Genomic DNA, 20,413 nt, shown 5'->3' with positions numbered 1-20,413 from the left:
TAGGCATTGTGGAGCCTGCTGAGCGGGAGGTTCATTAACAAAGCCTTTCGCTTGTATTTCAATGCAGCTTTGCCAGGAAAAGTGCAGAAAGAAAAAAAAACAGATTTCAATTCGAGGAAGAGGTGTTAAGATAAGATGGGGGCGCTGAAGACGGCTGTGATGGTTGGTTTGCTGTCACCTCAGGTCCCAGACGCTGGTCAACTCATCCCCCTCTCCCTGGCTGTCTAAACATCAGCTCAGGTGAGTCTGAACTTGCCTGTTTTTCTAATGGAAATTCTCCAGCCTCCAATGTGTTCAGTTTGCTCGTGCTGTCCCCTCATTCTTTTCGTCAGGGTCACTGTTCAAATGCGTGACCTCAGAGGCATCACTAGCCTGGCTCCGCGCAGGCCACAAGGGGCGGGTTCTCAAGAGCCCATGCCCATCAGGGACCCGGGCCACTGCCGGCGTGCAAGTACTCGCCCAGTGTTCACGGCTGTGTGCACGGGGTCCTCGATGCCGCTGCCATCTGGGTGGCGCCCGTGGGGCTGGACCCGCCTCTGTAGAGCACCTCTGCTCATCTGTTTTCCAAAATCGTGACCGCTGTGCCATGAGGGGCCTCAGCCTACGGAAAAGTACAGGATGTCGCCGTAAGAAACGTCCAGACATGTGGAGAATTTTAATGAGTTTATCTGAGTCACAGTGATGACAATTGCCGGGAAGCAAAATCTCAATGGATTGAGAAAAGGCTCCAGAGAATTTCTGTGGCTTGTTTGATACATTAGAATCAAAGGAGGAGACGTAAGGGGGTTTGCTGAGGGTAGATTAGGGGGGCGGGAGAAAGCAAGGCAGGGAAATCTCTGGGGTCAGGTAAAAAGTAAAATGGAGGGACACACACTCCTTCCACGGGGGTGGGTGCAGGATAACTGATAATTAACACAGCACAGAGAGACGGTGTGCAGTGTGCGGGGACCAGAAGGGACTCTATGGTCTCCTGCGGTGGGCTGTGTCCTGAGGCATCTAGAAAAGATTACTCTGAAATTTCAAGGATATCTTATCTTAGATGCAAAAAGGCAATAAACAGACTCCCTTAGGGTAAAGATCGACCTTTCTCAAGGAGGCTACAGCCCAGGATGTGACCACGACTTGCTTTTAGTTAGGAATTTTTATGTTCAGACCATCCTGTGTGGTGACTTTTGGTCTCTGAGTTTGTAGGGCCCACCATGCTGGTCTCCCCTGAGCTGGTCAGATTTAGTATGCGGCCTCTTTTTCGTCTGCAGAAATTACATAAAGAACAACTGTTCACGCACCACCCGGCTTGGTCAAGCGTTAACATGTAGCCATACCTGCTTCACATTTTTCAAAAATCGGACACCGCATCGCATACTCAGGCCGGGTGTGCGTCTGCCCTCAGGATCACTCTCCTTTTCCTACGTCCCTAGAGGCGACCGTCATTCTGAATGTTAACCTGTCAGCTGACCAGTTATTTCTTTTGGAAAATTTTCAGTGATTGCACAGGAGCAGTGGCTTTCACTGTCACCCCTTGTTCAGATGTGACAGGTCTTTGCTTGGGTCTGGGGCACCGCAGGGCTTCCTGCCCACTTGGCAGCTCACGGCTTGTTTCATGGCAGAGAAAGGTGTGGGGACTGGGCTGGGTTTCCTGCCTATGTGTCCCGAGGGGGCGGGCATTTCAGTGCCCTCTAGCGAGCACGTGGCAGCTGGTGCCGGCCTGGGGAGGGGCGGGCCCTCCTCGTGTCTAAGCCGGCACCCTGGACTGCCTTTGCCTTTCGGCACCCATAAAACCCTCAGCTGCATTCTTGTATCTGATTTTAGAACCAGGGTGCTTTGGTCCAGAATCATCTGTGGCTTTCTGTTTTGCTTCATTCTGTTTAGTGAAAAAGGCAGATGGTAAAATGCTAGTTAACAGATGGAGAAGAAACCAGAATGACTCAGTTTATACTTTTTTTCACTTCCTTTATGTAAAAATGGTGTTCGAACAGAAAGGACAGAGCAGGCTTGTGGGAACTGAAATCCTAAGTAGTCAGACAATAATGTGAGAACACCTGCTTTCCGTAAGAGAACAGTCTGACTTGGATGACCTCAAAGGCCTTGGCCATGAGATCGAGAGGCTCCTGGAGGGACATGTGCAGAGCACTGGGGAACGAGAGAGATTGGAGCCTAGAGATGGACAGGTGTCCCGGCTGTCAAAGCGAGGATGGAGGCCATCGAGAAGATGACAGATGAGCGAACTCGCTATCTCCTGGTGGACAGTTTTAGTCTAGATGTGAGATGTTCCAGAAATGCCTGGGAAACGAGGAACGAGCATTGACTCTCCTTAAAGGAAAAGCCGCGCCAAAGTCGCCTCATTTCCCGACTGTCACGTCGTACTAGGTGGGGGCGCTGCATGTGTCTCGTGTCTGGCATTGATCTCCCTTAACGACACAGGGAAGAAAAAAGGGTTAGCAATAATCCCCTTGGGTAAATTCAGAGCTGGCTGAGGAAGACCGGTGCCCCGCCCCAGGCTGTGTCCTTGCATCTCTTCTCCTCAAAACTGATTATCGATCATCTGAATAATGATGTCAATCACCAAGCACGTGAAGAGCCCTTCGTCTCAAATCATAAAAATGAGGTTACCGAATGCCTACACTATAAGGGAGGACAATCGTGTGAGAGAAATAATGCTTTTTTTCTTCTTTCTGTGTTCCTGATGGGGCTGATGACAAAAGCAATCTAACAAGGACCTGCCCGTCAACATCAGCACACGTACCCTTCGCTTTCTCCCCAAATCCAGCTGCACTGGGGAAGATATGCACAGCTATGAGGTGAGGGTGAGGCCAGAAGCAGAGAAAGGCAATGGAAAACTAAAGCATACAATAAAATCTGAACTCGATCAAAATACAAAACCTTCTCAATTGTGAACTTATGAAACCAAGACTAGAAACGTGTAACGTCCTGTGTTTAATCTTTGTGATTATGCTAAGCATAGAGCCAACAAGCTTCCTAGAGGCTGGAAAACGCCGTGGCCGGGTCGCCTCAGCCTTGCCCGACCCTGGAAAAGACCCACAAACTCCCCAGAAATCCTGGGAGATCTAGGGGACGGTTTAGGCCAAAACGACGGCAAACGGAGGGTTTCCTCGTGGCTCACTGGGTCCTCCCGGCGTGAGTGACGGCAAAGCCACCTGTGCGTGCAGGGGCGGGATGAGCCTGTGAGCGCCCAGAACACGAGGGTGAGCTTCCCATTCCTCCTGAGTTTCTTAGAACTTGGTTAGAGCTTTTGGCAAGTACATTCAAAAAAAGGAGACTGGATGTTAAAAATATTTTGCAACACCACAGCACCCTCAAACCAAGCATATGTGCAGTGAACATTTTAACTTTTAAAACTTTTCTTAAATGTTTTACAAATCTTTTCTTAAATGTTTTACAAATCTTTGTTGAAAATGTTCACACTGGTCCTGTTTTAAGTTCTTACTGACCAGACATAATCGAACAGACGCCTCATTTTACATCTCAAACGAAATGTTTTAATGAGCGTCTGGGCCTGGCCTGGCCAGCCTGTAGGTCAACAAGCCGCCTCACTCACAGAAACGCAGTGGGTTTCCAAACCCCAGCAGCAAAGCCCAGCTGAAGAGCTTCAAACAACCCTTCAAACTGCTAGTGCACTTCCGGACTGCCACGCCACCCAGAAAACCAGCGAGAAGATGGGGACCCCGCTCTGGTGAAGAATTTTGATCCAATTCATGAAATATTGAAACATTTGAGAATTTTTTTCATTGCATTAAAGAAAAAAGTCAAGGCAAGCAGAGGCAAAGGGAGTGTGGGTCGGCTCAGCTCTGCTGTTTCTGGATCCTGTGCCTCCTCCCTCCCAAAGCAGCGGTGAGGTTCGGGCCTCTCTCTGCCCTCAGCGACCCTTCCCATGGGCTCCTTCTTCCGGCTGCGCCGGGACCCGGCAGGACGAGCACTTTCCAGGAGGCTGTGCTCACTGTTGTCTCGCAAACAATGGAGCAGATCTTGGAGCACCCACCATCCGCTCGCTAATCTCTCCACACTGCTCCCCAGACACAACCGACAAACGTCCCAGGGGGACTCTGGCACCTCTTGGGCAGATTCGCGTTTCATAAAACTTTTTGGCGGCCTTGCTTTTCCATCGCAGGAACCTGTTGCAACGGCCTCGTCCCCGGAACGCGGCCCGGGCATCCGGCTCCGGTCTGCGGCCGAACTGCAACGTTTCCTTTCACGGCGCTTAAAAACCGTTCCCCGGAAAACATCAGCGTCACACTGTGCACGACGTACGGCTCCCTGCAAAGAACGATTTTTAAATAACAAGCATGGAGGAAAGGCTGGCTTGAGACGTCTGACGGTTATAAATCATTCCGCAGCATAAATCAGTCAGTAAACTTTTGCTGCGTGCCCCCGACATGCGACGCAACCGGAACCTCGAACACACTCTGGCCCTCGCCGCCCTTCCTCCCGCGAGGCACGTGGCGCAGAGCGCGGCCCGGAACCCGCGGAGAAGCCGGAACTTCCGGCACCGCCCACGGCCCGGGCTCCGACTGCGCACGCGCAGCGTGGCTTCCGCGGCGGGCCGTCCGGACGGACGCCGGCGCCTGACAGTCTGCGGCTGCGTGGAGAGAGGGGTCACAGAGCGTGCTCTGGGGACAGATAGGTTGTGCGAATCCTTCCGCGACCTGAGTGAGAGTCATCGGCGCCGCGATGCGCTGGCCGGCTGTGGAGGGCCGTGCGGTCAGCCAGGACTCTCCCCCTCGGTTCAGGAACTTGTCGCGTGCTGGGGAAGGTGACACAAGCGAGCGCCAGGTAGGCAACGCCTGGACAGCATGGCACTCCTGGGACATGGAGTGTTGTGGGCGATAACGCCACACCGAGCGGGAGGGCTGCGTCAGAAGCTGACCATGGGGTAGGAGAGGCCCAGTGTCCGGGCGCCCTCCCGGGGTCGCGGGGGCTCGGGCCACCCCCGCCGGGAAAGCCGGGGGCAGCGGGGTGGGGCGCCTGTCTGGGCGCAGCTGGGGTCTCCGAGCAGAACTGACAGCGGCGTCTGGGAGGCCGCAGCCTGGCGGGAACCGGCCAGGTCAGGAAGGGCGTTTTCAGAAGCGTGGCGGTCAGTGGCTCGGAATCCTTTCCTGTTCTCGAAAGCCCTTAATAAAGCCAGGAACCAAGTTTCGATCTGGACGTCGGGCTGTTTAGGGGAGGCCTCGCTCTTCAGATAAAGCCCGCGAGGCCTGGGGAGCCCGCAGGCCAGGGCCGGCCGGGGTGTCAGGGCGGAGGGGACATACCTGAGCTGGTGCGGGAGGTAGGGCGGTGCTTGGGGGCAGGAGGGCGTTTCTGGGGAGGGACTGGCCGGAGTCCAGGCCTGGAGACGGGATGGACTGGGATGGACTGGGATGGCCAGGGCTGCTGGGGAGAAAGGAGACTGGCAAAGCTGGGGCAGCTTTAATGGTGGGGGCAGGTGACTCAGTTTGGCCCATAAAGTCAAATCGGATTCTGGAAATTCTTGGATACGTGGGTGGATAGTTGTTTTTTTTAATCAGTACATGCCAAGGAGCCATTTGAAAATCTAAAATGGCCTGAAGCCAGGGCTGTCAGTTACAGAGCTGCTGTGCTCACCCAGAGTGGGTTACAGGAACCCAAACTGACAGTAATGGAGAATGAGCAGATAATGGGAAGAAGAGCTGGTAAGACCCCAGGACTAAGGAGGGGAATGAGGGGCAGCACGCGGATACCGCTCACCACGCATCTGCCGCTGCAGACCCGGGGGCACCGTTGGGTGAACCCAACCGTGAACGCGCCGTCAGCCGTGCGTTCTGTGGCTGAGGACACTGAAGCCCAGAGGGTTTGGGTGACTGCGTCCCCAGGGCTAATGGTCCCGGAGCCAAGGTCGCTCTGCTCTCTGTGTGCCCTTCACCACCACATGACACCTCCTCCAGGGGAGCTCCGTGGACCCCGGCTCAGGGAGAGCTGCGGAAAGCCAGAGCGGGGAAATGCTTCAGAGAGGGAAAATCGATTACTTCCTGCTTGTGTTGGTTTGAAGTTTAGTCGAAATATCTTCCTGTTGGAGTGACAGGTGGGTGCTGTCTCAGAACTGGAGGGGGACCGGGCATCACGCACGGGGATGAGGGTGGCTCCCTGAGGGGCGGGGGCTTGGGTGGCGGATCCGACTTCTTTAGCTCATGTTGAGTTTTGCTCCGTGTTGGGGAGCTGGTCCCATGGGTGCAACCTTGTGGTGGTTACAGGGCCTTGGGCTCCTCGTCTTCAGCAGGGGGCCTGGTTGCAGGTCTGACTGTGCTCCCCAAAGCCAGCACTGTGGGACCCCTTAGGGGCTGCGGGGCGCCCACAGGACTCGTGCTTTCCCTTCCTCTCGTCAGCCAGCCCTCCAGCCACCACGTTCAGAGTGCTTTTGTGGGTTTTACTTACTTACGTTGGGGGAAGGTTTTATTTGAATGTAGGACTCCTTGCAATCGTCTTTGTCTGTATTTGAAATGAATCATTCCAGACGTTTCCCAGGGACCCTTCCCAGTCTGGTAGCCTCTGAGTCCGTGCCAACCACCTCCTCCTGAGCAGGAAGCGCCAGGTCAGCAGGGGACAGCGTGCAGGGACGGTCCTCCAGAGCCTCTTGCAGACGAGCAGCACCACAGCCCCGAGGGCCTGAGGCGAGGATCTGGGTACCATATCGGAGGCCCAGGGCCATGGACTTGTTTCCTCAGCAGACAGCGTCCCACTGAGATGCGAGCCCGCCGTAAGGGAGGACGGACGCCGTGCGCAGTTCTGTCCCCGTGACCGGGTCTGCCCTGGCGGGGTCCCTAGGACAGCGCCAAGGCTGGGGTCGAGTCGGACCGACCGGGGACTAGGGAAGCGTGGGCAGCATGCCGCTCTCTCCTGCCGGTCAGCAAGACACAGGAGGGGCTGCATCACCCCCCGACTTGTGATGGAGGTGGCCATCTCAGGGCCCCAGGACGTAGGAATGAGTCACCACCCCCCAGCCATCCTTAGTCACCTGTCTGTAATCTGGCCCAGCCGGAGTACCTGGCAGACAACGCATCTGGCCCTTAGTCACCTGTCTGTAATCTGGCCCAGCCGGAGGCTTGTTTGACAACGCCCAGGTACTTGGCAGACACGCATCTGGTAGACAGATGACGATGCCTTGAGAAGCGTTTGCTTTTGATGTTAGAGTCACAGGCTGGCTTGACTATACCGCAGGTATTCCTGGCCTGTCCCACTGGGTCACTGTGTCCCGATTCTCTGTCTCATGGGCAGCACTGCTTGATCTCCTTGGCGTTGGCTGGGGGTGGACCGTAATAATAGGATGCGAGTGTGTCAGGCCTGGAGGGGGCAGAGGGCCCGGGTGTCCGGAGACAGCCACCGGCGCCACTGAGCCGACTCTGAAGGAAGGCCACGCAGCCTTTAATTTGTCCTGGGAAGTCGAACGTTGAAAATAATAATTTTGCAGAGACAGCTGATTACAAAGTGCTTCCGGATCTTTCGTCTCATCTAACCTGTGAGGTAGGTGTCACTGTTCCCACTTTATAGGTGAGCAGACTGATCGTTGGGGTAAGTGGCCCTGCCCTGCCCTCCAGCTGGGCCAGCGCTGTAGGGAGGGTACCGTGGGGACTGTGCTAGGGTTCTGCAGGGGAACAACCATTATGGTGTGTAAGCGCACGCGCACGTGTGTGTGTGTGCGTGTGCACTTGTTTATTTGTTTTAAGGCATCGGCTCATGATTTCGTGGGCCTGTCGAGTCTGGAGGGTCAGGGTTGGCCAGCAGGCTGGAGATCCAGGCAGAGCGTGTGTTCCGAGTCGGAAGGCCCCCTGCAGGGGACATCCCTGCTCCCTGGCCACTCCAGTCTTTTTCCTCTTAAGGCCTTCAACTAACTGGATGAGGCCCACCCACACGCCCGAGGCTACATTGCTTCACGTAATGTAATCGCATTTTAAAAACACGTTCACCACGTGGCATCTAGACTGGTCACAGAGTCTGCCTAAGTGGACACGTACAAGTCAACGTCAAAGGGACTGAGGGAATTATGACAATGTCGAGAGGCACAGGCGCCCCGGTACCAGTGGCTCAGTCAGGGACGAAGCGGAGCCACACTGTGTGGCTCCCCGGAGGGCAGGGGACCTGCAGCAGGCGCCTCAGGGCGCTCTGGCTGGAAAGCAGGCCTGCCTCCCCGGGGCGCTACTGAGTTCTGGGTGTCGCACGGGGTTCCCGGGAGCACTCTGCAGCGGGGTTTGTCGTCCCTGTTGGTCCCCTCTTCAGTTCTGGTGTCTCGTGAACCTCGTGATCTGTAGCTGACTCTTCAGTGCGCTGTCCCCAAGGGGAAGCACGCCATGCCGGACGTCCCGGCCCGCCATCCCCACAGGGCCCTGGCTGTCCCCGAGACATCCGTCTGCACGACAGTCCTTCAGATGAGCAGGGGCTGTGAGTGGCCTGTTGGCACCAGGGGTCACACCGCCTTTCCCTAGTCGTAAAGCACACATGCCTGTGTAGTCACCTCAGGGAGCACGGCTCATGGGGCATCGGTCAGGGTGGCAGCTCCCAGGGGAGGTGTGGACTGGGGCGCTTTTGCTGCTTCCCAGACACCGCGGGATTCCACAATGCCACACGTGTGGTCTGGCCAGTCCCCTGCCCATGCCCAGGGTCCTCTTCAGAACACCCCAGCTCTTCCCTGAGTGTCCCCTGAGCCGGGGTGTGACCACCCGCCCGCTCGTGCTGTCATTATCAGTGACGTGCACAGGCTCCTTCTGGCTCGGAATGGCCGAAGGTGATGACGAAACCCTGAGTCCCTGTCACACCTCTTCCAGTATTTACACACGTGCCACGTACTCCGGTAAGTGCTGTTGTCATGGCCACCTCAAGCCTCGGCTCCCAGAGGGAGCTCAGGGACCAGGGACACAGCCCTGAATTCAGCAGCGGCAGCACCAGTGGAAGACACGTGGGGTGGAGCCCGGGACCCTGCTCACAGCAAGGGTGGGACCTTGTGCAGGACCCTGTCACGTCCTGAGCAGTGCTGCACTGCCCTGCTGACACCGTGCGACTCACGAGACGGTGTCCTCCCTGCCCTGCAACGCGCATGCCAGGCTCACGCCCCCGCCCCGCCCCCAGCAGCTTCTGCAGCGGAGTGGCCCGGGTCCTCCGTGACTGGAGCTTGTGCAAGAGGCAGGCACGTAAGAGAGGGAAGGAAGGGACATGATCCTGATGACATGTGGGCTTTGAAACGTGAACCCATTTTATAGGTTCAAGAGTATTATTTCATTTACTCATTTGCTTATTCAAGTATGACGTCTCTCACAGTCTAGGCGCTGGGGCGTGAGTATTAAAACGGATGAGAACTCCCAAAATGAGATTTCAGAATTACCTAGCGGCGAACGGGCAGGGCTGTTGCGGGCAGGGCTGTTGCGTCAGGACCGGAAGCTAGAAGGTTACAGGGCGTGGATAGTGACAGATACCTCCTGACGAGGGGAAGAGGATCAAGGACGAGCTGTGGAGCCGTGGAGCAGGAAGGAGGGTGTTTGGTCGAGGCCGGTGGCCGAGGTGCCAGCCTTTCTAAGGAGGCGCTGGGACTGGCATGCCCGGGAGGGGCGGGGCGGGGACCTGCACGGGGGGCTCTGAGTTCAGCCGGTCGACCTGAGCGACAGGGGACCAAGTTTCCGCAGCTGGAATGCGGGACAGCTCGCCCTCTGGCTTACGTTAACTTGACTCGGTCCAGAGCAAACTCCGAAACGCCGCTTTTACACATGGTGTTAGTTTCCGAGGACAGCATTGCAAAGTGCTGTGAACAACAAATTTATCCCGTCACTGTTCTGGAGGTCGAAAGTTCAAAGTCACAGTGTGGGCAGGGCGTGTTCTCTCTGAGGCTCCAGGGAGGCCCCCCTTGCGTCCTCCGGCCGTGGTGGTGCCAGCCGTCCTCGGTGCTGGATGTGGAAGCATTGCTTCCGCCTCTGCCTCTGTCCCACCGTGTACGTGCCTGCGGTCCCCTCTTCTAGGAGCGCCAGACGTACTGCGTCGGAGGCCTCCCTACTCCAGTGTGGCCTCACTCCACTTAAACAAGTGCATCTGTAATGACCCTGATTCCAATTCAGGTAATAAGGTCACGTTCTGAGCCTCTGGGAGAACGTGAACTTGGGGGAAGACACTGTTCGACTAAGTATCCGTGTGTCCATTTTCACTGAAGGTTATGAGCGTGCTAGAAAATTAGGTTCTGCTTTCTAAAGATCTGGCCGAGAGGGGGAGCGTGGCCGGTCTTCTCTTGGGTGCGGAAGGCTGGCACGGTCGGGGAGCAGGAGGAAGGTGGTGGGAAGGGGAGGTCGTGGGCCACCCCGTCCTGGGCCTCGAGCCTTTTGGTAGGCGGAGTCTTCCCAGGGAGCCCTGACCCTTGAGCGAGTGGTCGTGCTCACCGGTCACCTCCTCCCCAGGAGTCTCGCTCTCAGGTGCAGCCGCTGAGGCCAGAGACAGGGCCCCTGCGGGCCTGTTCCTGTGGCGTCGCTGCTGACGCCAGACGCTCTGCACCTCGGCGTGACCTGAAGCAGGCCGTCACAGCCTCGCCCAGGCTTGAGGGGTGCCACGGCTGTTTGCATTTTCTTCCCTGCTCCTCCAACATAGCCCCGTCTAGAAGCTGTTGTTTATAAACTCGAAGATTGTTCCACAGCTGACCGCTGTCTCTGACCCCGTCCCAGGCCGCGGCCAGGCACTGGGCTTTCCAGAGGTGAACGGACAGCACGACCTTTTGTTTCCCTCCTGTTATTATAACTAATTGCTGTGACCTGAATTCTGTCACCAGCCAGATGGGGTCTGTAGAAAAAGGGCATTGTATTTATCTTGTAACTCGGAGACCCCTCCTGCTGACCTACAGATTAGAAGGTTAATTGAGATTTCTGTGTTTACATTCTAATTTTCGTGTATGATGCATTCTGAATCTTTATTTCTGAGCTGGGCAGTGCTTAATTACTTTCCCAAAGGTAAAGCCTCATGTATTCAGGATAAATTGCAGGGCGAGAACCTCCTGATAAACCCAGGATGGCAGAAGACAAGGATGATTTACGAGGGGCGGGATTACAGAGGCAACCCAGGCGAATTCGTCTTGGATGCCAGCCCTGTCTAAACCGATTGTTTTCATCATCTTTAGGTTTTTATGATTCATTTCATGTTGATTTTTGTGTCAGCTTTACGCGTGCCACTTGAGATGAAATGAGAAAACTTGAAGATTTTAAAAAATACATTGCTTAGATGCAAATAGATTCTTTTCCAAAAGTTAAACAAGTGGTGGGCTAAAAACCAGCACAGATGTGCAGTGTCTGCAGAGTCGGAGGGAAGCTTCCTCCAGCATCATTTCTTTTTGTGCCAACTCTGAGCATTGAGCTCTCGGCAGCACCACCCGTTGGAGAGCCGGGGAGCAGAGCGGTTAGAAATAGGCTTTGGAGTCGGTCGAACATCAGCCCCAGATCCAACACCCTGGCTCAGTAGTACCTCCCTGAGTCTTTGTTACTCTACCTGTAGAAGGCCAGGTTGAAGCTATAGGGTATTTGCGAAGCTCAGATGACTCAGTGCAGTTAAAGCACTGAACACAGTGTCTGTGTTCATGCCATAATGTGGTGGTGATGATGGTGGTGGTGATGGTGGTGGTGATGGTGGCGGTGATGATGGTGATGATGGTGGTGATGGTGGTGGTGGTGATCGTGGCAGTAGTACCTCCCTGAGTCTTTGTTACTCTACCTGTAGAAGGCCAGGTTGAAGCTATAGGGTCTTTGCGAAGCTCAGATGACGCAGTGCAGTTAAAGCACTGAACACAGTGTCTGTGTTCATGTCATAATGTGGTGGTGGTGATGGTGGTGATGGTGGTGGTGGTGATGATGGTGATGTGGTGATGGTGCTGGTGGTGATGGTGCTTTGCGAAGCTCAGATGACGCAGTGCAGTTAAAGCACTGAACACAGTGTCTGTGTTCATGTCATAATGTGGTGGTGGTGATGGTGGTGATGGTGATGTGATGATGGTCATGGTGATGGTGGTTGTGGTGGTGACACAATAAGCATGTATACAAGAACTCGAATTAGATTATCTGCTCCATTTTGATTTCTAACGTTTTAGGACTATAAGTTTTATCTTTTCAACTAGTGATTTAAAGACAGATCACCTTTTACACATATGTTTTTGTACTTCCCTTACATATAGTGCTCATGTTGCATACGACATTCGTCATTGGTCGGAGGCCTCAGCACTCCCACTGTGACCGTATCTTCCTTAGGCCCCTTGTTTTTTCTCGTTTTTCTCAGTCATACCATGCTAGAATCTCTAAAGGTATCCCGGAGCTTGGCCCATTTTGGGGGGAGGGCGTTCACGCATACTGGGTCATTCTAATAGGAGTGGGAAAGGACAGTTCTTTTTGGGGGCGTCTGCATGGCCCGAGTTTGACTCGCCATTTTCCGAAGCGGAGCCCATCCTGTCACGTGATTGAAGAGTGCTGACCCCTCAGTGTCTGCGAACCCGTCTGGGTGTGCTCTGCTTCCTGTCTGTTGACTGAGGCTCTTTAAAAGTGATCTGTATTACAGCAGTGCGTGCAGCGGTTCATCATGGAAGCCACGCTTCCCGAGTCCACCGTGCATCCCCAGGTGTGGGCAGCCCTCCTCCCTTCTCCCCCTTCGCCCCCTCAGTGACATCGCCGCCCCCCCGCCCCTCCGCCATCGGCTCACCAGCCCGTTCTTCGCCAGAAGCCTGAGTCCAGCCCTGCCGCCCAGGGCAGCCCAGCTGCCGGAAACGCAGTGCTCCGATCGAGTACATCTTGGGAAGAAACACTTTTCATTGTGAAGAAAAATGGCTCATCAGTAATATTGAAGGAAAGTGAAGAGGAGAAAATCACCATTAAACAGCTTATTTTCATGCTGTCTGTGTCATTGATTCTAGCCCCACAGGCCCTTCGTTGCCTCCCGTGGCGTACAACAGTGACAAACAGAACCCAGTGTTCCGTGTTCCTCCACCCAGAGGTCTCCTCCCCACCCCATTCGGTAGCTGGCCTTGTGATTTGCTTGACAGCAGAATGTGACGGAACGACGTCACTCGTGTCTTGGAGCCAGGGCCACGGAGTTGTGAGAAGCCAGGGTGGAGGGCCGGCGTCCATGGGCGGGCCGGTCCGCCCAGCAGCCGCACTGTGTCTCGCCGATTTGGGGTCACACATTGCTTCTCAGCCTGCCGTCTCCAGAACTGGGATGAGTCTGATAGCTGATGGAGTGGCATTGTTTACCTGCATGAATTTTTTCTTTTTTTCTTTCTTAATGGCACCCAAAACAGTGATGTGTTCTGTAACCAATGGCAGCTTGAGAGGCAGGGAGGTCTGTCATTGCACGTTTATGACCATCGGGCACTGTGCTAAGTGTCCTAGCTGACCGACTGCTCAGAGCGAGCCCGCGTCATATAGTCTGGCACGGCCCTCGTTTCCCGACTGGCGAAGTCTCAGGCCGGGGCAGGACAAGGGAACCCTCACTTCCTGGTCACCAGGCTAGGACGGGTCAGACCCGAAATTAGAGCCTAGCCCGACTATCCTCAGATTCCAGGCCAGAAATAGTTGTTTTGATCAAAATCACTTCACCGTGGGGTTCAACCAGAGATTACTCATGCCCGTGGCTTCGTCCTTCTCGCTGAGTCAGTGCACAGGCCGAAAGGCGCAGCAAGAATAAGAGGCGTTCGCAGCCAGGACAGATGAGATGTTCTGCAGACTCTACGCAGCTGGACTCTGTACCTCGGCGCAGTACAACTGTGAAGTCAGCATTTGCCGTTAGGCCATCACGACGTGGTTGGGCTCTTGGCAAGATAAGAAAGCCCCGGCTGGCGACCGGGACCTGCGTGTCTGCGCCCACCTGCTTCCCCCCAGGCTGGGCCCGGCTGACCCCCAGCTGGAACGTCAAGGTTTCTGGGTGCCTGAGACGTCCTCTGCATTCCATAGGTGCAGGATCCAGTTTAGGACAGTCTGGGAGACCTGGGGCCACGTGCTGAGTGAGTGACTGGACGCAAGCAGCCCGAATGCAAACCCACACTTGTCATTTGCTGGCCTACACTTCCGATGAGACGCTGGACCTCTGTGCTGAGTCTCCCTGTCTGCACAGTGGGCACGATGGTGGCATCTAGTTCAGGTCGCCGTGAGGATCCCATGCATAAGTAACCCCAGAGTCCATGGGAGGGCGCCTGGCACGGAGGGCAGCGTTGTTGTTAGTGACTATTGTGCAAATTGCAGGTAAGACTTTTCCGCTTCCCAGACATGGCCTGGCGCTGGTGCTGGTCAGTCTCAGCTTCTTCCAGTCCTCGAGTCCCTTTCCAGCGAGCACAGGGTCCCCTACCCCCGGGGCTGCAGACAGTGCGGGTCACGGCCTGTCAGGAACCGGGCCGCACAACAGGAGGTGAGTGGTGGGTGGGTGAGCAGTGAACTTCATCTGAATGCATCTGTATTTGCAGCCGCCCCCAGCGCCAGCATCACCGCTTCAGCTCTGCCTCAGATCATCAGGCATCAGATTCTCATAGGAGCACCGGTCCCCGGTGCCACAAAGGCTGGGAACTATTGGGTTGGCAGATCAACTCTCTCTCCCACCCACACGTTCCTCTGTCCACACCCCTACAATGACCCATTGGTGCCTTGGGGGGTCATTTTGCATTTTCTTGGTTGCACTGGATTCTGGGGGTTAAGATAAATCTATGACACACTTTGGTGTCTCTTTCACATCTCAGATCCCAGCCAGACGTTAAGATTTTCAATTCTCAAATGGTTTAGCCTAAAAGGGAAGAAGAGGCTGCGTTTGTGGTCACACTAGAAGGTGAGAAAGGAAAGCGACAAAGCAAGACTTGAATTTATGGTGATCGCGAATAAAGGTCATAAGGACACTGAGCTCGCCCTTGACCTCTTGGTCAGGGGCACGGGAGGGCAGCTGCTGTGCTTGAGGACAGTCAAGCAGCACTGCCAAGAAGCCCACGGGGATAGGAGCAGATGCCTGCGGCCGACAGCCACCATCGGCCTGCACGCTGCCGGAGGGAGCCACCTCGGACGGGGCCCGCTGGTCCCAGGCAGCCTGTCCGACGGCCATAGCCCCACGGCCTCGTGAGAGACCCCAGGCCAGGGCCGCCCAAGCTGCCCGGGACTCCGGACCCACAGAAGTTGGGAGAGCGAATCCACACTTGTTATTGCTTTAAGCCATTAAGTTTTGGGCTAATTTGCTACAAAAACTAGATGACCGACAGGACCGTGGAGCAGCTGTCTTCAGTCTGCTTCGCGTCTGGCATCGTCGCGGTGGCCCGTCTTTGGCACAGTCAGGCTTCAGGAGCTAGGAAGCTGGAATAAGCCCACTTTGTTCTGCAGACGTCCCTGAGTTTTCCTCATCCCGGGAGAGTCTCTTTAAGGCCTCGGGGGAGGGGAGCTGGGGATGCAGAGGAGAGGGCCACGTCGTCGATGGCGTGTTCGTCATCACTTGTCTTCGTTGGCATTTGGCTTCGGCTACTACACGTATTTGAAGGAGAAGGAAGCAGGGAACACGGCGGCCCGAAGAAACCGTCCGCGGGAGATGCGCGGCCCCGGAGGGGTTGGGTGGCCGCGGCTTCGTCACGGCGAGCCACAGCCAGGAACGGAGCCAGCTCCGGCAGGCCACAGGGACGGCCTTCGACCCGCTGTGGGGCACAAAGTGGTGGGATCGGGGAGGGAAGTCGGTGTCCACTCTGGCCTCTCCTCTGTGCCGTAAAGGGCTGTTCCCAGCTCCCGGGTGCGCGGGGACAGCTGACAGCGCTGGTGAAACTCACGGGGGGTTAGCGTCCACGTCCGAGCCTGCCGTCCTCGGCTTGCCAGCGCTGATCCTGCTCCGCACGCCCCGCGGGGGGCGGCCCACGTCACGACTGTTCACGATCACATCCTGGCTCCCACCGCAGGCTGCTCCTCCTCCGAACGTGGAGCCAGGGCATGTGGGCCGCCTCTCCCACCCAGGAGAGGTCCCGGGAGGTGGGGACAGTCACCTCTTCCCTTACCCCCAGTGCCCCGGGGCGCTCACCTGTTAACTTGCAGGCTGGCTTACAATCTCTGGGCCCCCACCCTGGGACACCAGCCAAGTGTCCTGCCCCTGGGCGTCGGTCCTGCAAGGACGATGGGCAGGGCCTGCCCCTCCCCACGCCAACCTCCATCTCTCTTGAGGGAGGACCGCACACCCTCCTGATCCCAAGGCCCTGGCTCGTGCTGTTCACACGCAAACGCTGGCCCTCGGAACAGGGCCCTCGGAATTCCAGGGGGACCCTCTCTCGGCAGAGCCGGGATCTCATGTCAGAGGCCACACAGGACACGTGTCTCCTCGTCAGTGTGAGACCTCAGAGTCACGAACAAAGCTTGTCTCCCGCATGGCAGAACCTCCGATGACCAACAGTAACAGTGACGGAAGCTACTTGTCTAAAAGAAGGCGCTTCCGGTGCACGAGGCCACACGCAAGCCTGCCCACTCCCCACATCCCCAGCGTCGCCGCCCTGAGCCCTCAGGCCGCCCTGTCATCCCCAACACCTGCCTCTCCGCTACATAACTGCCCACTTTCCACTCTTCTCCCCGCCCCACATCTAAGCAGGTAAGCTCCTCAGTGACAAAGTGCTGCTCCGTCCTGCTGGCTGATCAGCCAGCCTCGCCTGGCTGAGCAGCTGGAGCAGGAGGCCCCCAGCTGGGCCGGCAGTGACCTCTAGCTGTGGACTGTGTGAGCTTGGGGAGCCGGCGGGGGTTGGGGGACAGGCGGAGGGGGTGGGCGTGGGGAGGTTCCCCTCACTGGGGCGTGGCCCTTGTCCAGCTGAGTGGCTGCGATTTGTCACCGCCTGCGAGGCTTGTGCGGGTGTCTGCCAGGCCCAGTGCCCCTGGGTCCCAGGCAGGCCACAGGCGGGGGCGTGGGCGCCGAGCCGGAATGCCCCGTCTGTGCCAAGTGGTCATGCTGGAGAGGTTGCGTAAACAGAGCCGGCCCCAGGAGCACCCTGCGTGGGAGGGGCAGGCTCGGGAGTGCGGCCGTGGCCGGTGGGGGTGCGGAGAACCCTTCCGACTGCGGCTCCCATGAGCATTCGCCATCGCATGAGCCCAGACGTGACCACAGAGGCCGCAGGCTTCATTTTCTGCCTCCTCCCCATCAGCCAGGCTGACCCGGGCTGGCCCTTCACCGGGCAGCACAGGCTGGGCCACCTCTGGTGTGCAAGGCGGCTTGGGACCCGCAGGCCTTTCCTCTCCAACTGGGCTCCGGCTGCCCAGCACGGGCCTCTCTGGACACGCACCTGCTAATGGCTCCCGCCCCGCCCAGGCACGCTGGATCCTCCGGGCTTGGGCCCCGCCGTGCTGTGTCCACGGGCCGGGGTCCCGTGCAGAGGGCTCCCCTCGCTTCTCCCTCGTCTCTGCAGATCGCGGGCTGAGTCGGTCCTCTCTGAGTCCCCCGCTTCGCCCCCACTCTTTGGGCCCCGAGGCAGGGTGCTGGGCTGAGAGGGGCAGGGCCAGGCCCCACCGGTCAGGAGCAGAGGCGCCGCGCGTGGCTCCCCAAAGACAGGTGCCCAGTGACTCACGTGCCGGCCAGAACCGCAGGACCGACGTGCGTCTCTGTGTGCAGTTTATTCCAAAGATGTGTTGTGACAATTAACACAGCACAAACGTGCTCATAAAGGCATTTTCTTTCTTTCAAGACCAAACGTGAGTCACCGTGAATGGGTCAGATTGCGAGCACCCTCACGAGACGTTTCACTGAGCTTGTGGCCGCGTGCCCACAGCCAGCGAGAGGTGTTCCACCCGAGGGTGCAGAGACGTGTCGCCAGCAGGTCGCCCCGGGAGGCCTCCTCCACGGCGTGCCCCCCTCGTCACCGCCATCCCCACCTGCCGCTGCGCACGCGTGCGGTCGCGCCCTGTGCCGACTGCGCCGTGAAAAGTGCATTTCCCATCGCCACGTGACAGAAAAGGAAACTGATTCCACCAACGGAGGCGCCTCGAGCCGCCGGGCCTCCCCGGAGCGGGCAGGGCCGCGTCCGGGCCTTCTTCCCGGCCTGGTCGCAGGGCGCCTGAGCGCCGGGGTCCCTTCCCGTGCCGCGGCGTTGGACCCTGCGGAGAAGCAGCGTTAAGTCGCCGCGTGGAGCCTGGGGCTTGGAGTCTAACACGGGGGTTCAAATCCTGGCCCCGCCGCCTGCAGCTGTGACTCTAGGTGACACTAATACTCTTGTACTCCCCACCAGGATAGCTGGTCACCCTGCAAGTAGTTTGTCTATTGTGGATACAAGTCCTTTATCCGATGTGGTTTTGCAAATACTCGTTCCTAATTTGTTGACTGTCTTCGTTTTCTTTGTGGTCTTTTGAGGTGTAAAAGGTTGATTGACAAGGTTCAGTCTGTGTGATGTACTAGTCACCATTAAAAATAGGAAGATCTCCATGCCCGGTAAGCACCTGGCAGCCTCGGGGTGTCGGCGCATCTAGCTGGAGACCTGGGCCCCTCAGCCGTTGACCGGCCAGGGCTGTCCTCGGGCCTGTCCCAGGGGAGGGCAGCTCGGGCTGCTCCGTTGTCCTCTGTTTTGCCCACTAGGAAAAAGAGCACGAAGTGAACCCAGGCAGCCGGGGCGGGTCCGCGGTCGGAGTGAGACGTCCCGTGGGGAGTCCCCAAGGGGGACAGTGCTGCCTGGTGGACACCCAGGTCAGTGAGCCTTTTCCCTGTGACCCAGCTGACCCTGTCATGTCACAGAGCAAAGACCAAGACAAAGGACAGCAGGAAGCGTTTTATTGTGACTACTGTGGCGTTAAATGCAGGGGTCGCAGCGGCGCGGGGCTTAAAACAAAAGCACTTCCTGTTTCCTGGGGAGCGGACCGGAAGGAGCCGGGGGGAAGGAGCCGGGGATTCGGAGCTTTGTCCCACCACGGGCGGTGAAATCGTGTGGCAAGCCTCCGCCCGCCGTTGCCCTTTGTTAATCGTCTTTTTCAGAATGGACGTGGAGCCCGCAGGCCCCTGACACCTCCCCGGCCTGTGGAGCTGGCACTGCCCCCTGCAAGGCACCCCGCCCCCGACTGCGGGGAAAGCTTAGGCCACAGGCTGCCCCCACCCCAGGCTCAGCATGGCGCTGGGTTAATCCGTCGCTGGGGGTTTTGGTGAGGAGGCTTCTATATCCATGATCGCAGGCTGGGAGCTTTATGCACACCCCCTGTATTCTGCTCTGTTAAGGGGTCCCTGTTCTCAAGAGGACATATTTTGGGTTCCAGACACCCTGAGGCTAAGTTTAGGTGAGGATCTTGGTGACTGTCTACACATGGGGTGACGGCCCCACTGCCAGGCTGCTGGGCCCTCCCCAGGGATGAAATATGCTCTGCCAGCAGGCGGGGCAAATCAAACGTAAGAAAACAGAGCTCCTGTGAGGGACGCTGCCCTCTGACTCCAGGAAGGGCGGAGCCCAGTGAGAAAAACCGCTTTGATCTCCAGGGAACCAAGTCCCTGGATTAGAAACAAAGGAAGCCAGGGCCCTGTTTACCTTACGGTTGGTGTAGGAAGCACCTTTGTTTACCTTACTCTCCGTTTGAAGGACAGGGCCACGGGTTCACCTCTGGGCCTTGCCCCCGCTCCCCCCACCACAATAACGTCACTATGTCCCGCAGGCTGACGGCCCACACGTTAGGTCTGCAGGGCCCCGACTGCCCGTCCCCTGCCCCAGCAAGAAGGCGCGGCGGGAAGCGGGGGTCAGAGCTCTCCCAGTGCCTGTCCGAGGTCGGGAGCCCTTATCTCTGGGGTGCGGCTCCCTTTCTCTACACCAGGGATTCTCCACAGGAGGGGGGGTCTCAACGGGGCTGTGACATAGGCACAAACCTAAAACGCCAGGCTCTCGCCAGCTTCGTGGGACCTGAGGCCTGGCGGGCCCAGAGCAGCCGGGGTCCGGGGTCACAGGGCCCGTAGGCCTCATCCCGCATCACCACGCACGGGGAGAGCTGTGCGTGTACAGAGAGATGAGCCGAGGAACAGCGGGTGCAGGAGGAGACGGGACAGGGGCCCAGGCGGAGTGGGGGCCGCGGCCCGCAGCACAAGCCACTCTGCCTGGGTTCCGCCTCGTGCTCTCGAAGTGGAGCATCGGGAGAAGCTGCTTTTTCCCCAGTTGGGAACTTTTCGGAACCTTTTTGGGGGTCAGTTCCCACATGGAAGCCTGGACACGGGGCGCCGAGCCTCGGGAACTCAGTGTCCAGCGACAGGTCCTGTTACTGGGGCCCCCGTCCTCCGCTTTGGAAACTGTGGGTCACAGGGAGGGAGGGAGGTGGAGCCTTTCCGTAGGGACAGGAGAAGAGCTGGCCCACGGTCACGTCAATGCCGCCACCCGGTGTGGGTGACAGTGAGTGGACAGGCGGGTGGGGCCAGGCTGTCGATCCTCACGTTTGTCTGCAGAGCCGTTCAGTGACAAGGACTTGGGGCGCCCTCACACATCGTAGCTAGGTCCCCCCAAGGA

General features: G+C 57.4%; 1 long non-coding RNA gene across 2 annotated transcripts; it reads left to right on the top strand.

Moving 5' to 3' along the window:
* The first annotated feature begins 5,407 nt into the window (after positions 1-5,407).
* On the top strand, positions 5,408-20,407 carry LOC107195875. Of its 2 annotated transcripts, XR_003047270.1 has the most exons (4): positions 5,540-5,663; positions 5,916-6,052; positions 13,917-16,554; positions 17,636-20,407. It is a non-coding gene; the product is annotated as an uncharacterized LOC107195875 (long non-coding RNA). The 2 variants fall into 2 exon arrangements; XR_001517178.2 differs by lacking the exons at positions 13,917-16,554; positions 17,636-20,407 and adding an exon at positions 6,482-7,026 and having other exon boundaries at positions 5,408-5,663.
* The last annotated feature ends 6 nt before the right edge of the window (positions 20,408-20,413 follow it).

The sequence above is a fragment of the Pteropus alecto genome, unplaced genomic scaffold (genome assembly GCF_000325575.1).
Source record: "Pteropus alecto unplaced genomic scaffold, ASM32557v1 scaffold195, whole genome shotgun sequence".
In the NCBI taxonomy this organism is placed as follows: Eukaryota; Metazoa; Chordata; class Mammalia; order Chiroptera; family Pteropodidae; genus Pteropus; species Pteropus alecto.
The sequence above is the reverse complement of the archived record's forward strand: the minus strand, read 5'-3'. Positions and strand labels throughout refer to the sequence as shown.